Source organism: Onychostruthus taczanowskii, unplaced genomic scaffold, assembly GCF_017590055.1.
Source record: "Onychostruthus taczanowskii isolate IOZ18803 unplaced genomic scaffold, ASM1759005v1 scaffold3, whole genome shotgun sequence".
In the NCBI taxonomy this organism is placed as follows: domain Eukaryota; kingdom Metazoa; phylum Chordata; class Aves; order Passeriformes; family Passeridae; genus Onychostruthus; species Onychostruthus taczanowskii.
The window spans coordinates 1535456-1551106 of record NW_024500349.1 but is presented as its reverse complement, the minus strand read 5'-3'; the positions used below and the strand labels follow the sequence as shown (position 1 = coordinate 1551106).

The 15651-nt window shown below is 39.7% G+C and overlaps 1 protein-coding gene across 6 annotated transcripts in view; it reads left to right on the top strand.

Moving 5' to 3' along the window:
* The first annotated feature begins 23 nt into the window (after nucleotides 1–23).
* DYNC1I1 (dynein cytoplasmic 1 intermediate chain 1) overlaps nucleotides 24–15651 on the top strand; it is a 212613-nt gene continuing 196985 nt past the window's right edge. For 4 of the 6 annotated variants that reach the window (XM_041408338.1, XM_041408337.1, XM_041408343.1 and 1 more), the window contains exons 1-2: nucleotides 24–7237; nucleotides 8476–8724. The gene's annotated coding sequence lies outside the window, so the exon portion shown is untranslated. The remainder of the gene's footprint in view (nucleotides 7238–8475; nucleotides 8725–15651) is intronic. The other 2 variants (XM_041408345.1, XM_041408344.1) reach the window with 2 other exon arrangements.

Genomic DNA, 15651 nt, shown 5'->3' with positions numbered 1-15651 from the left:
CAGTAAAATAATGCAAAATATGCCCTAATATTTCCATACAACTCACCAGTCCAATTTTATATGCACATATTTATACACACAAACACGTAAACTCTTTTCAGGGGAAGGAAGATCAAATTCCTCACAAGAAAGCTATGCACATATTTTAACAGACAGAGAAAAATACTTTAGCTTGTCATTAGACTGTTTTTTTTTAACTTTATCTCATTTTTGTCTTCCTAGTATATCTGTTATCCCTAGTTATGGCTCTACTCCTGCTGTACTTTATGTTTTATTATTTTATTGCTCCCTGTTTTATTATTTTATTGGGAGAGTTATTCTGTTATTTTTCCATGAGATATATTCTGGCTTACCACAGTGATCAAATGTTGGCATATGAAATGTGAAATGAAGCAAAATTTAGACATCAAATAGCAGCAAATGTAATGACTTTGATTTTTTTCCTGTTCTTTACGGCAGTTAAAAATGTAAGAATTTGAGATTTGCTTTTGACTGTTTAAACTTGGTTTAACTACAAGTTGCAGATGAGTCACAGAAATGAAAATATCATACAAATTTGTTTAAACCATGAAACGTGCAGGATAGCTTTTGTTTAGTTCCACTTTCTTCCTTAAGCTACTAATCGGTGACAAGCAGGAACCTCACAATTAACTCTTTGCAATAAAATCTGGGTCAGGAAGTTCTCTGAAGTAGGCAGTTATTGCAGTTTATAAAGTCATTATTTCTATTCCTATGAGATGTTTTATTTAATCTGTTGGTGTGCTGAGCCTGCTTAATATAAGTAACTGGAATATCCTTTGCGAGCAGTCTGAATAGGGAAATAGTCTACTAAGGACAATTTTTGTTGTTTGCATTAATTTTCTTTACAGCAACTTGTTTTCTTATTGGTTTCCTAGTAGTTATATGCAGTAAGGTATGAACAAATATCTTACATACTCAATTTAGCTGTGAACAAAGGTAAAATTGTAGTTGCAGGAAATACAGGAAGTGTATTGCCTTCCCCATTTGTTAAAAGGACAAGGCTCCAGTAACTCAAATCCTGGGTGTTTTTCAAATCAAAACAAACTTCTACAAAGAATTTTACACATCAGCAGCACAACAACTGAGGTTTTTTTAATTCAGATGATCTTCTAAAAGAAGCATGTCTTCATAATTCAGATTTGCTTCTTGCTCTTTGTATGATGGTTATATGTTACAGGTCGTTCTGAACAACATTAATTTATATTCTTGCACATCTTAACTATATATCTGTGAAGTAATTCTTATGGATCTTCTGAATGTTGAGCAAGACAGCTCAGTTTTAGGCACAAATGCAACAATATATGAGGATTCACCATCAGCCAAGATGCAGGTGAGCTAGGCTGTGAAAATTGTAACCACGTCATATAATGCCTCCATCTCTCCTATCTTTAGAAGTGTTCTCACTTTATTTCCTCTCCAACCACCATCTCGCCCTCCTTCTGAAACACGTGACAGTTATAAGTGCAGGTGGCAGAGAACAATGGCTATGAAGGACAATGCCAAATTCTGAACTGGAGTATTCATCAGAGAGGGTCTCATTTCTGCTATTTAGATATTTTAACTTTCCTCTTCTGAATTGCCCTGGGGCAAGTTTTGAAAAGGCAGTAACAACACTTGCAGTTGCTTGGTCACAGTAATGTTTTGCTGACTGTGCTTAAGAAAATGGAGCTGCATTAACATTCTGCTTTTTTCCACAACAGATGGGTCCAGAAGAGTGGAATGAATGAAGCCTGGATTCCTGTCCATTTGTCTCCTAATAGCTCTCCATTGCAATCAGCTGTCTCTCACCTCATGCTTCTTGTCCTCACCCCAGCCAGAGACACAACGTGCTGTACTGAGGTCAGAGCCGTGTTCCTGGTCAGGCAGCCTGTGTAGTAACTGACCATGTTGCTGAAGTCTAATAGAAGGTATCATGGTTGCTTTTGCCCTTCCTTTTTCTCTGTTGGGACAGACAAAAATGTAAGGATCTTTTTCCTAACCCAGCAGAGCAGTCTGGTGACAAGTGCGTGAGTTATATTCACAGCACCTCATGAAATTTCCAGCAGTACCAAGGGCAAATCACTTGCCCTCCGCCTACAGATGGGTCTGCATTTATGGAATTGGTTTGATACTTTAACCTACTAATATATTTGTTTTCTAAATATTTATGTGGCCCTTTACATGGAAAAAAAGACAGAAATAGCATTACAAACAAGGGTCATATCTTCCCGTTCTCATCTTTCTGTCACCGGACACTGCGGCTGCACAAGCTGTCAAGCTGCTAGGGGTTCCCAGTACAGCCAAAACAGCCAAAGTAGGTGAAAGGTTGTGGAGGAGCACACAAACAAGCTGGCATGCCTCCTCAGTAGTTCAGTGAGGGAAAGGTTCTGCAGCTGCTCCAGCACTTACACAATCTCCTGTGGCTGCTCATAACTTGCAAAAGTCAAGAGTACAGTAGCTGGATCATTTTACAGATGGAGCTGTGGCTGGTCAGCAGCCTGCTTGGAGCTGTAAACATGGCAACTCAGCAGCCCTGAACAGGAGACACCCTTTTTCCTCATTCCCTGCCTTTGTTACCCATGTCTGAAATTATCTGTTACCTCCTTTAAAATCATGGAAAATGAAACTGGATTGCTGGTTTCAAAATTGCTTTTCCAAAAAATAGCTAGAGACTTGCACGAGATTAACTGTGGGTGTTTAAACTAGGAGTGTAGAGATAGCCAAGGGGAAAAAACTGTTTTGGAGTATAGCTGTACAATTCAGGAAATAAAGCTAGGACTCAAACTGTGATAAAAGTAGGGCTCAAAAGTGTTTATCTTGAAATGCTTGTCACCATTCAGGAGGCTGCTTACTAAGTAGGGGAATAGTAATCTTCAGCCAAGTACACCATTGCAGAGGAAATAAAGGTAGGCTTTCAGAGTGGGCTGGCACTGATCTAAAGTACATAGCTAGACACAAAATAATGTCCTTTTCCGGCCTCAGCTGACTACCATAGCAGTTCTTGTGGAAAAGCATGTGGCATCCTCCATGAGAGCTGCAGATGCAGAGGAAAATAAAGAGGAAAGGTATCATCAGGTCAGGTGCCACTTTGGGCCATGGCTGCCTTTACTGTGAACAGCCCTGCTCTAGAGAAAATCAGCTGGGAAAAAGTGGACATCTTATGAAAAGTCAGGGAAAAAGTTAATGTTACCAAAAGAATACATCTTTTAAGGTCTAAATATGTTTCATCTGAACAGTTATGGTTTTTCTGTAGGAATATGGAAATGGGGTTAGTGGAACAGGATATTTCAAATTAAAAGCTTTGGATTAGACATTTGACACCTCACCCTGAGAAGAAGAAGTTCTAGCTTCACCTGTAACCCTTACATGGGTCAGGGGCTTTGAACTGGTACACATAGTGGGGTTTTTTTTCAGAGTAGATTACTCTGGGTGAAGAGCAAATGTTTTTGCTAAGTTTTCTATCAGATGTGCTTGATACTGTTGACTGTAGCAGGACCGTTGGTAAAGTGGATGTGGTGGCTTGAGTTTCGGCTCCAAACTGGAGCCTGAAACTTACTCCAGGTTATGTTGTCTGAGGGTGATATTAGCAACCATTCCCAGTTGTTCCCTCTCAGCATTTCCTTCATCAGATTTGCATTTTAGTGTCCACATCATCTGAACTTGAATGAGAAGTTTAGTCTAGGAAATAGTAAGCCAAGACATCATCTAGAAAAGGGCTCTCTATGGTGTTACCTGGCCACTCTTTCAAAAGGCTCATGGTATCTCTTGAATTCCTAAGCACTCTCCTTAGTGCTTAGGATTACTCAAGGGAAGTTTGTTTTTTGTTTGCAACATCCTGACTACTATCCCTGAAGTGTGAATTCACAGATACTAATCAGTTGTTCTCATAAAGACTGAGTTTCCATAACATACTCTACAGGGGTTGTCTACACAGTAGGTCTGTGGGAGTTTTCTTACTTGATTAAATGTATAGCCCCAGGCTAAGGTGTGATAACTGCAATTAAATATGAAAATGTAGCTTGTGTATTAAAATATTCTTGATAAAGAGACAGTACAATTTAAAATGTTGCACTGCACAATTAAAATGTTTTGCCTTTGGGTCTGAGGAAGTGCAAAATATTTTTATGTCATAACTAACAGATAATGGGTAAATTGTCAATACAACATTGCTGGAACATTGACAAGAGTTGAAGCAAGGGAACTCTCACTCTCTCAATTTATTGTGGCAAAATCTCTTGGTATATTAGGCAAAATCTGCAGTTCTGCTATGCAGCATTAAGCATGTTTTCTTGTTATTGTAATTCTTTAATATTATTTATTACTCTATCCACTTTGGTATTTTCAAACTCAATTTTCAATTTAGTCCTTATCTAATAGTCACTGAAATGAAAATAACAAAATCATCAGAACTATGGTGGTACTTGATTTCCAAGATTTCTGTCTACCTAAAGTGACATAAAAACCCACACTAGTTTCATGTCTTTGTTTCATTTACTGAAATTACACCAATATTCTAAATTTACTCTGGTAGTTACATTTATATGCAGGCATTCGTGAACATACATTTTGGTTTTATATGGGAAAAGACCCCTAGATATCAAAAAATACTGAAGGAAGAAATTACTGAAATATTTACCTATTTAAAAGTTTAGAATATGTGCAAATACAAGTCTCAATTCCCTGTTATCTGGGGCATAATATCTGGGTACAAATAATCAGCAGTTAGTTTGCAGGCATTGGTTTCAAAAAGCCCCCTTTGAAAGAAAATATTTTAACATACTCACTGGAGGACACAGTCTGAAACAGAGATGAAAAATATCTTTGTCTGTTGTGAAACTAATTGAATTTAAAAGTTTGAAAAAATATATTAAGACATATTTTCACTGCTGAAAACCAGATTCACTAAAATGTGTAAGATATCCTTTTACAGCTTATAAGAAGCAGTGTAATTTCTTCTTGCAAACTCACACAACTACTGTTGACGTGAGAGTTGTTAAGCCTTCCATTTTGTGGATACTCATAATAAATATGTATTTAAGTAAAGTTGAATATTTGGGCATTTCCTCATTCCCAGGAAGAAATACAAGCTCCTTATTCTCTGTTTCAACAGTATTGGAGAAATGTTTTGAAATTTCAATATTCAGATCAAGAGATAAATCCAAGGTAAACAACCTTGAAGATACTCTAGACAAGAGGAAACTTGGTAATCACCACAACAGCCCTTGCTAGCTTTCAGCAGGTGCTGAGAGGCAGGGCAGTGCTTTCCCCTGCGTTGGGTATTGGACAGTTTTCCTTCTGCTTTTTTGTTCCAGATATGCTACATGGAATCCTGAAAACCAGTTCCTTATTTGCAGCTGCTTATATGCTGAAGCTGAGTAAAGAGAGATAAGAATATTATTAAAGAAGCAATGTGGGATTTAATTGGTGTAAGATACTGCAAGGGATATTGCACGGGAGTGATGCCATGCTGAAGCAAATGAGTGTATCTGTGTTTATTGGTATTTTGGGCTTACAGCATGCACATCGAATGATGTACATGCTTATCACCTCTCATGTATGGAAACAGTTTTTAAATTCTAAGCATTTCAGTTAAAAGAAGTCAAATCAAATCAATGCCAAGAATCCTAGTTAGGATGTAATTTTTGCTGAAAATTACCTTCTTCAAGGCCTTGGAGGAAAAACCAGCAATTTAGTAAAATTGAACAAATAAAGACATTTTATCACATTCCCCCTTAGTCAAACCTTCATTAAATTTCCCCTATTTTTGTGAAATACAGTAAGTTGATATGGTATTATTTGCCCTTTCCATGAGAAAGACTCAAAAAAATGTTGGACTGCATTTGAGAAGCAGTCTCTAGTTTTGTGTGAGCACTTCTTGCTGCTAAATAAAGGCTGCAAGACCTTGCAGGTCTGAGAGATTTCAGTCAGAGTTATGAACTCTGAACAGAGTTATAGCACCTTGAGAAATTAGGTGGTAGGCCTGACCAACATGCTGAATTAAACTGTACTGTTGAAAACATGGGATAAATCTCCATCTGAAGTCACTCAAAGAGCATTTTGACTCCAATAATTTTCTCTTTCAAATAAAAAGGGTGTCTCTGTTTAACCATTCCTGGAGAAAAATATCTGATATTGTGCTTTTGAAACATCCAGATAATTCTGGTCCTTTACAGTCAGTTCATGTTTCAAATCTCGTGCCAAATGCTCAAATCCTTGGACTGGAGAAGACCCAGAGGGAACTCATAAAATTATATAGGAAAGGCACCAATTCACTCTTGCTGAGAAGTAATTTGGTTTGGTTTAGTAACCTGTGAAATAGTTCTGTAAAATTATGAACTTTAAGGAAACTGTAAAGAGTGTGATTATTGACATCTGCTGTAGGTGACCTTTATGTGCTGAAAAGATCACAAGGTAGTAAAGACAAAAAAATTACAACCTCCTTTCCTTCTCTCTAATGGTCTGAAATTGAAAAATTGGATCTATTGAACCCCAGTTAAAGTCAGGACAGCCAAATAAAACAAGGCTACAGCCTGCAACTTGCAGTTTCCCAAGTGTGTAATTTATATACTTTAGAGACTAAATGCAACTGCTCGAGGGAGTTGTGAGTCCCCACTCTCACCTGAACATAAATCACTTCATGTTATTTCCGTCCATTCACTACCTCTTCCATTAACTTCCCCCTCTGTGGTAAAGAAACGTATCGCAGCATTTCAAAGGAATAGATGTACATGTGCAGATCATCCAAAGCTGTTTGTTCTGATTCTTTTCTCAGGGCAGTCATAAGGGCTGTGTACCTTGCTATCTTTCCTACTTCTCAGTATCTTTTCTGGCTGTTCTTTGTTTGCTGTTTGTGTTAACATAATCTAGGCTTCTGGCAGCTTTATGAAATTTGTACTGGTATTGATCACCTTGCAGGATATGGCAAATGCCTTAACGTCACTGTTGCTGGCATTACAGCACCACGTAGCAGCTAACATTTTAAGTGCATGAGCTGTGCAAATGACCTTTTAGCTCTCCTTAAGAGCATCTCACAGTTGTCCTGAGTCAGCGTGCCAGTTACCACAGTTGTCTGAGGGTGGTATTTTAAGTGTCCCGTGTCATCTTGATAAGGGACCAAAAAGGCAGTAGCATGACACTGGGTATGCCCTATGACACAGATATTGCCTGAGTGTGCTGGATGCTGGGAAATGCTGAAGAGGACCCAGACCAGAGCCAGAATAGCATTGCTTTCCTCAATGTAAATATCCCCTAACAATTCCCCTGTAATCACATCAGTTGAATTATTTTATGGACAGCTCCCTTTGGAAAGGGACCCTGTCTGGTCCTGTCCTATCTCACTCTTTTCATTTTAATGAACATGTTTTCCAGAACTGCATTGAGCAACACAACTAGCATTGAGATATGCAATTGCCTTCTTCTTATTTTTTTTTATTAAGAAATTTATTAACATTTGCATTTTTTAAAATCTAATTTTAGGCTGATACACTTTTTACTGTTTGCATGGTCAAAAGGATGTGTTTCCCTGTTCTAGTAGAAGAGTATGGACTGTCTGATCCCAACTGCTGTTTGTATTTGTACATAACCTTGATTTGTCCTAAAAGAAAGCCTTTGTGCTTGCAGAACAGGTCTGTTCTGTGTCATGACTGGGAAACTGGGCTGTCTTAGTAGGGTGCAACCCAGATTTTCAAATGGTTTTTAAAGTATTTGGACATGGGACAGCTGTGTCTGAAAATACATTAGGGAGAGGTTGTTTACGGGAAAGGACAGGCTTGGTTTGCTCACTAATTACTGCATTGCTGAAGAGCTGGCTGTAGTTTTCTGTACTCAGAGTTCAGTTAGTAACTCATGAGTTGTATGAGTTAAATGGATGATTCAGCAGGCTGGTGGGAAATCTTATTGCCAGCTGCACATATTAAGTACTATGCATAGCTACTGCAGTGTGAGATACTAGAGGGGATTGCTGGGACATCCTTGAAGTGATGGGTTAACTTCTCAGCCAGAGGGAAGTTGTACATGTGTTATTTCCGGTTACTGGATAGTGTGTGAATGACTGTGAATGAAGTCCTAATCCAATGCCCACTGCATTCAGTTATATGTTTCCAGTCATTTCAGCTGTAGTTTTAAGTGGGAACTGGATCAAACCTCTCTCTGTAAGATTGAAGATAGCAAAGTCACACTGAAAGGAAAAAGTCAGGTTTAAGGTTCCTATTTTAATTTTTCAATAATTTCTAAAGACTTCTAGGGAAGTATTTTTTTTTAATGTCTGATTTGCCCTTTGTTCTGTTTCCTACATTATGCATAGATTAATTCTATGAGTTGAATTTTTTTTTCTTATGTCTGTGTAACTTCAGGAAGTCAATGACCAGTTTTTAGCAAGAAAAAATAAACCAGACATTCATATTCTTGTTTTGAAATACTTTTCTCTGTGTGCTTTGTTCTTTCTGGATAAAATAAGCAATACTTCTGTTTTAAAAGTGCTCTGCCAATGTCATGTCCATAATTGCTCATGGACTGGTAGAGGAAACATGGAATATCTGAACTGAGAGAGACCATCAGGGAGATCTGGTGCCAGCAACCTGCGTGGAGGAAAGGAGGAGAAACTGATAATTCCCCTGTATGAGGACCAACATCTGAGTGCACTCTGTGATCAGGAGAGAAGCGAGGGACACTTAACCTTGGAACTGCCTGTCTCTTCTCCAGATGTAGTAAGAAAACATTAGAAAGGTAAGATGGTGCTCTGCATGGAAATTTTTAATTGATTGAATGCTGCTTTATGCAGGATCTCAATGAAAAGAGCCTCCTACTATTTTAGTTAGTTGTAGGGGCCACCTTGTTCTGTCAGACCACTTGTGAGCTTCCCAGACATGTATGACATGTTAGGTAGCTTCACTGAGCCATCCTACCCGTGTCCATACAGTGTAGTCTCCTGGGATGGGTGTCCCACAGAGAGGTCCTATCAAGGCCTTTTTAGCATTCATACCACCATATATAGGACTGTGATTAGCTGTTGCTATTATGCTAAAGCACCTCATAGCTAATGGCTGAGGAGGGATGATCTTGCTGGGTTTTTTGGTATTGGAGAGGGGTAGGAAAAGTGGACTTAATATCCATACTCAAGACTAGTCAAAAGATGAGACATGGGTTGTAAGTTGCTGTACACTTTATTCCTAGCAGGGCAAACAAGCCTTCTGGTTTTTGTTCTGGTCAAAGCATCTTTGTTTTCCTTATTCCTTCAGATTTTGGATAGATGCTCTAGCTATGAGGATGAACAGTGTTTTTCCATGACTCAGTGACATATATATGTTTAGAAACTCCCTAGATGTTTTACAGGTGTAACTGTGTTATCTACATTAGCCTAAATTCTGAAACTGGGTACTCAGCAGAGCATCAGATACAGGCCCCTGCTTCACTCCAGACAGGAAAATTTCATGGAAAATGTCCCTAAGGCCCTTCAAGGAATTGCTTAAATTATGTGTTCTGTAGCAAGTTGCTAGCTCTAAGCTAAACAAAATTCTTTGAAGGTTTTTCACTCTCCAGCCTGGACTTTGTGTTAGCTCCCAGATCAAGACTGACAGCTTTCTGCCCAGTTAGTCAGTATCTGGAGGGAGCACTACACAGATACCATTTGCTGCTGACTGCAGACATCAAATCTGAAGATCCAAATCAGTGAAGGCATCTCTCACTGTAAAGTGGTATCCAAAATAAGCAGAAGCTGAAGATTTTTTAGAAGAAGAAATAGTCTGAGGAAATAATCACAAAAGAATGAGTCTAAGATGGCATGACTGCCTCTTTAAAACAATTTAAACAATTTAAAACAGGCATAGCTGTTGTCCCTCTTTGTGCTAACTTAGGAATGGTCCATGGGATGTTGTGAGGGTTGGCATCCATGAAGGCCAACACCCACACCTCTCTGGATCTCTGAGTAGAGTTGGGAAGAGGGTTGGTTTGGAGAAGAGGGTGATGGTGTCTGAATGGAAGACCTAGTGCCTTATCCTTTAGGAAAGTCATTTTTCAGTCAGCTGCACAGAAAATTCCCATTTGGCACAGGGGATATTATTGAGGGATAGGAGAGCTCTGTCCAGCTGTGAAGAGACAACAGTAGGTATAGCTGGAGTAAGGGCTGGACTTGGATGGCACTGAAGGCATGCTTTTTTGTGAACCCCTGTGTCAAGGGGTTTAGCAATTGGAATGGGGTTGTCCTGAGTGTGGAAGGCTGTGAGTCTCAGGTGGGCACTAAATCCTCAGTCCCAGCTCTCACTGACCTTGGGCAGTGTTCAGCACTGTGTTGAGAGCCAGTATCCTGTGCTTTATATTAGGGTAGATAGTGGCATTAGAATTAGGGTAAGAGTTACCCTAAGAATTGGGAGAGTAAAAAGAAAATTGCAAGAAGCTAAATACCATCATGTCCTGTGGGATCTGCTTGGTCATGGGCAGTCTGGGGTTGACAGTGCACTTAGACAAGATTTTCATCAATGTACTCAGGTCATGTATTTTCTTGTGGGCACTAGTCACTTTGCTATTTTTACTTCAAGGACTATTTCAGATTTATGTGTAGGGACAGAAAGAAACTGAGTGGTTTTATACTGCATATATAATTTAGAGTTCAAATGATATTTGATATCCATACAGGGCAATTGTTTGGTACTGATTTCTGTGAAAACTTTAGTCCCAAAGTGAACAGTGAGATTTTTGAGGATATCAATTTTCCATGAGTATAAACTTACATGACTTCTTTTCCCTGGCAAAATACTGGTGAGAATTGATCCTAGTTCTGCAAGAAACTTCAGTACAATTTTGCACTAAAGATACAAAGCATGGAGGACAATGAACAAGATAGTACATGTATATTAGTATATTCTTGTCATCTATTTCTGTAGAGGAATTCCTCATTGATCAAGGGCATGGGTTGCCCCTAGAGGGATTGGACAAGCCAGCCTTAACCTAACAAAGGACTGATTTCCTTGGGGTCACCTTGAAGGCCCAGAAAGAGGAAATGTTGCACTGTTGCAAGAGCTAAGATGGATGTTAGAGCGGATGCATTAACCACAAAAAGGGCTGTACCCAATCATGCAGTGCCTTGACGTTTACCAATGAAATAGAGTAGCAGACGTGTGATCGAGGCTGTGCAACCAATCGTAGATAGTTGGCTGCCACATGCGCAAGGGAAATGTGTATAAACAGAGCATTGTTCAGGCAATAAAGGGAGAACGATATGTAACCGTAGCGGTGTGATTGTCGTTACTCGACTGGCTCTCTGCGGGATCCTCTTCATATTTCCAAGGAAACCTGTTGTGAGCATTTGAACTAAGTCTAGACATAATTAGAGCCTGGATTACATCTCCTGCATGACATAAACCCAAAGCTTGTGGTGGCCTACAGCTGGCCTGCAGGCCTCAAAGTATAAATAATTATAAAATTATAAGGGAAATATGTAATCAGTTACATCATTACCTTACTTATATAATTCGGCCAGTAAGAGCAGGCCCAGGCTGTTGGAAACTCAGGCTTCTATTGGCTGGTTGATGAGGAAGGAACTGGCTCAGCCAATGAGGATTGACCTCTGGGCTCCTGAGGTATATAAAGGAGCGAGATCTGAATAAAGTGAACTGCTGCTGCATGGAGTCAGTGTGTTTTGTCACTGGTCTGTCTCCGAAAGTGTGACACTAGCTCACATAAATAGAAAATGTTTAGTTTAAGGAAGATATGAAAGACATAAACATAGCAGGACAACTTAGTTTCTGTGAGAACCATGGCAGTTGTAGTTACGGTACTTTAGAAACAGCCTATTTATGAAAACTAGGCAGCCATGCAACAGTATGGCATTCCTCTTTTACTCTGGCAGACAGTACTTAAATATTATCTTGCAACTTAACACAATAATATGAGAAATATTTACTATTGCATGGACCTTTTCTCCTCCTTACGACTGAATTCATTGAAGACACATTATTTTTCTCATTTGTGAAGCGTCAATGTTTCCATAACACAGTTTTTTTTCCCCACTGTGGAAAGAAGCAATTCCTCATTCACTGGCATTTGTTTGAGAGGTTGGCATGCCAACACGTGACCAAGTGTCCACATGCGGCAGGGTTTGTATTTTGGCTCTGAGCAGAGGTGGTAAGGGAAAACATGATATAAGTGTACAGAAATAGACTGGGTATTTAGGATTCTAACCAAGTCGTCAGATCTAATCTCGGCCTCTGGTAGGGCTAAACCTATTTTCTCATTCAAGACAGACATTCTGTGATATTTTGGAAAAAAATGCTATAGAGTTGAAAGTTAAAATTTTCATTGGAATTGAAAATAATTCTTCTGATATTATTCTATACATTCAAGTTTTCTGCCTAAAATCAGATAAAGGAAATTATTTTAGAACTGACAAATGCCTTTTACGTGCCCAGGTTTCTATTAGTCGAGCTCAAAACATCTTAAATGGACAACTAATTGTTCTTTCAGAAAGTTAACTTGCAGACTGACACTGAACAGACAGACACTACTGTATCCCATCTTTGGCATTGTGAAAATAACTGCTAGGGAAGCTGTTGCAAAACAGAAAGTCTTGTTCTTACTGGCCCAGAAAAAGTAAGTTTCTGCTAAGTACTTTTAATTAGAGTTTGGTCCTGAAATCATGCTGCGCACTGGGCAAACATAATGTATGTAGCTGTTAAAAGAAATGTGTGTTGTAGCCATTCTTGGTAAATAATCAGAGAAAACTTTCTAACTTAATTATATTCTAATAAATGACAGAAAAAGAAAGCCAAATTTTGTAAAACCAGAGTTATTTTCTCTAGAAAGCAAAAGGTTTTGAAATGGACAGTAGGCATTGTTGACTAATCAATTCTGTCTGTGTTCCTTGAGACATTGCACCCCAGCAGATTTCTGTGGCAATGCAGGATGTCATGACAGCTAACCCAGCGTAGCTTAGATTTGCCTGTGTGGCACTGTCTAAGCTCAAGGATGTTGCCTGCTGAGATCCTGAAATGTTTTCTTCTCATGATGCTGATCTATTCTTTTGCCTGGTTGCAAAGTCCTACTTAACACTCTTATTTATTTCTATTTATTTTTATTTTTATTTGTTTTCAGTGTGTTTAGTTGGGAATTTGAATGTATTTGGTGTTAGGTAAAGAGTTATTTGAATCATAATTGAAGATTTCTGAGAAAAAAATAACAATTTTCCAAGAAGAGTCCTCAGGCTACTACTACCAAAACCAGCCTGTCACAGTATTATTTTATATATCCAACAGACAATTCTACAGGATGTAGTAAATCTGTAAGTACTTTGGAGGTTACTTTATTTCATATTCCAGAAAAATAATCTTTCTTTTTCCTGAACGTTTTTCCCACTTTTTTCTGTATTATTTGCAAGCTATCTCATGTTTCTGATGGCTAAAAATGAAACAGGAATCTTATCTTACAGCACACATTATAAAACTAATAGAAAGGGTCCAGTCCCAAGTTCAGTCTCTACACACAAAGAGATCCTCAGATGGCATGGCAAAAGGAATCTTGGGTAGTTCTGTGGATCCTGCACAAAGGACTGCCAAAGCCATGGAAGTCAGTTCATGTCATCAGAGTTAAACATATTGCATAACAAGTTCAATATACAGCACAGATTTAGATAGTATTACCTGCAGAGTAACAGTGATAAGAACACTGTAGAACTTAACAAGACAGGAAGTTCCTGGAAGGCATTTATGATAACTTCTTTCTCCAAGTGATAGGGAAGCCAGTTAGGAGAAGTGCATTGCTGGACCACATCCTCACCTAGGAGGGGCTTGTTTGGAATGTGAAGATCAAAGGCAGCCTTGTGTGCAGGTCAGCCTTCAGTGACCATGAGATGGTGGAATTCAGGATCCCAAGGGCAGGGAGGGAGGAAAAACAAGGTCAGATATCAGGACAGTAGACATCAGGAAAGCAGACTTTGGCCTCTTCAGAGATCTTGAAAAAAAAGCTGTGTGATGAGGCCCTGGAAGAAAGGTGGGGCTAAGAAAGATGATTAATATTAAAAGCTCACCTCCTACACACACAAGATTGTTCCATCCCAGTGAATAAAAACTCAGACAAAAATTTCAAGAGAGCTATGTGGATAAACAAGTTGTTCCTGGCTATACTCAAACACAAAAAGGATGCAAGGATGTGTAACCTGTGAGGAATACCTGTGAGAATCATTGTCTAAACATTGGGAGATGAAGTTTGGAAAGCTAAAACCCAGCTGGATTTGAATCAGACCAAGGGGTGATGGGGACAACAAGAAGGGCTTCTATAAATATACAGGTGGTAAAAGGAAAGCTAGGGAAAATGTGAGCACCTTGCTCAATGAGGTGGTGCTTCTGGCTACACAGGGCATGGAAAAGGTTGAGATACTGAATGCCTTCTTTGCTTCCATCTTTACTAGCCTTCAGAAATCCCAGATCCTGAAGACCAGGAGGAAAAACTGGATCAAGGAACGTGTACCTTGGTGAAAGAGGGTCAGATCAGGGAATACTTAAGTAAACTGGACATACATGAGTCCATGGGTCCTCACAGGCTGCTGAGGGGGCTGGCAGATGTCATTGTGAGGCCACTTTCAATAATTGTTCAATGATCTTTGATTGTTTGTGATGGCTGGGAGAAGTACCTGAAGACTGGAGGAAGGTAAATATCACTTCTATCATTCAGAAGGGCAGGAAGGAAGACCCAGGGAACTACAGGCTGGTCAGCCTCACCATGATACCTGGGAGGGTGATAGAACAGCCAATCCTGGAAACCAATCCCAGGCACATGAACAATAAAAAAATAAATAAAAAAAAATCAGGAGTAGTCAGCATGGCTTGCCTAAGTGGAAGCTTGTATGATGAAGTGACAGGTCTGGTAGATGAGGGGAAAGCTTTGAATATTGTTTACCTGGACTTCAGTTAGGCCTTTGGCACCATCTCCCATAAGATCCTTATACACAAGCTGTTGGTATACGAACTGGATGAGCAGTAAGGTGGGTTGAAAAACAACTGAATGGCCAGACCCAGGGGCTGGTGATGAGAGGTATGAAATCTTTGCTGGACTTCTTCTCTATGTCCATGTCTGTCTTCTGCTGGGACCTCAGAACTGGACATAGTACTCCAGGTGTGGCCTCAGCAGTGGTGAGTACAGTGAAAGAATTACTTCCCTTGACCTGATGGCAGCACTCCTCCTAATGCAGCCCAGGATCCCAACAACCTTCCTTGCTACACAGACACATTGCTGGTTTATGTTCAATTTTGCGTCTACCAGGACCCAGATCTACTGCGAAGATGCTTATACACTGGGTGTCCCCCAGCATATACTGGTGAATGGGGCTGTTCCTCCCCAGGCTCAGGACTTGCCCTTTCCTTCCTAAGCTTCCTGCTCACCCATCCTGTCATGGTCCCTCTGGATGGCAGCACAGCGCTCTGGTATATTAGCCACTCTGCCCAGCTCCCAGATTAGTGTCAACTGCACACTGGCAGAGGGTACAGTATGCCCTGTCATCCCAATCATTGATGAAGATTTTTAACAGAATTAGACCCAGCCCTGACCCCTGAGATACGCTGCTGGTTCCTGGCCTCTGACTAGACTCTGTGCCTCAGATGTTCAGACAGTTTTCAGTGTACCTCACTGTGTATGTCTGTCCAGGCCATGCTTCACTGGATTCTCTGT